Genomic DNA, 1,484 nt, shown 5'->3' with positions numbered 1-1,484 from the left:
CCAGCATGCCCACTCGGCTACTATGGGTGCGACTCGGGCCCCCACGGAGGCCAACCTGGAGAACGTGGACCCCAGCTCTGCATCCGGCTGCTGCAGATGGCCTCGGTGGTCAACTACCACCTGCTCCTTCCACTGGCCCCATTGATCCCTCTCAGCACCAGCCATTTAGGCGAGGGTGGCGATTACCCAGGGACATCACCCCTGGAGCGGCTGGCTGGGCCCGGCCACGCCCCCCCGGTCGCGATGGGTCCCGGGACCCCCGGGAGGCTGCTGGCTGTGCATACCACGCCCCTCTAGGGTTGCCATCACTCACCAGGACCCCCGGAACTAAGAGGATTTGGCGCCGCCATCTTGGTTTTCTCAATGGCCAGTTAGGCCACCCGGAGTCCCGCCCCCAGCCTCTGGCAGGCCCAATCATGGGCATAGCGGAGGTGCAGTCAATTTGCATGTTTCTCTATTATAATGTAGGATAAATGAGGGCCCAGATGAGAGTGTGTTCAAAGTTGCACAGTAAAGGGTCTTGGAAGTACAAAAAGAAGGAAGGACCACTGAGATTTGTCCAAAGAAATTATACAAAGTCAATCTTGTTATAGAATGGTTGTGGCCTTGCCCAAGTTCAGTGTATTTTGATATCCAAACACTTTCGGACTAAGTTAACTGTCAGGAAAAGGAATCAACATAATATGTTTGATGCAATCTTCTTGAACATACTAACATTTTTTTCTGAACCTTATTAGATAGAACAAATGCTATTAGTACATTTTAAAGTGTAATAAAAATAGATGAAACATATTTTTGTCTGAAATGCATTAGAAAAAGTTGAGCTATTTAAATCATGTAGTAAATGCTATGCTCTCAAGAGAAAATTGATTTTATTTCCCAGGCTAAATCAGATGGAGTGAATTTGATTGGCAAGAAAGCTATTTTGAAAATTATTTGGATGCTAAGATGGGACATAGAGAAAAAGATAACTATCTGCCAAGGATAATGAAGAGAGAAGGAACAACAAGTATTATACATTATCAAACTTTGTGAAGTTATTGTGATGGTTTTTCACATTTTTATATGCAAAGTGTTTGCATTGTTCTAAATTTGCTTAAAGTTTATGCTAATAATTATGACCATGGAAACATTCTTTATCACATATTATTCGCATATTGTTTGATCCACCAAATTAAATTCTGCATCTGGGATAGATGGACAACCTGTTAATTCCAAGATTCCACTATGCTACTTAGTTTTCTATGTGACTGTTCATGTAACACAACTTAAGCCTCATGATTCTCATATCAGCTGTTAAATAATTATTTTGAAAGGTTGTAAGAATGTAAGTGCAAAATAATTCTAATCAACTGTGTGGCATAATTTTGAGTAATACACTATTACTTACAAGAACTATCTAGAAAACTTATGAATTAAAAATGTAAAAGGATATTAGCTCTAAAGGGCTATGTTTTAGTTATCTACTGCTACATTAATTGCCA

This window comes from Eptesicus fuscus, chromosome 7 (assembly GCF_027574615.1).
Source record: "Eptesicus fuscus isolate TK198812 chromosome 7, DD_ASM_mEF_20220401, whole genome shotgun sequence".
In the NCBI taxonomy this organism is placed as follows: Eukaryota; Metazoa; Chordata; class Mammalia; order Chiroptera; family Vespertilionidae; genus Eptesicus; species Eptesicus fuscus.
Note: the sequence above shows the minus strand (reverse complement) of the source record.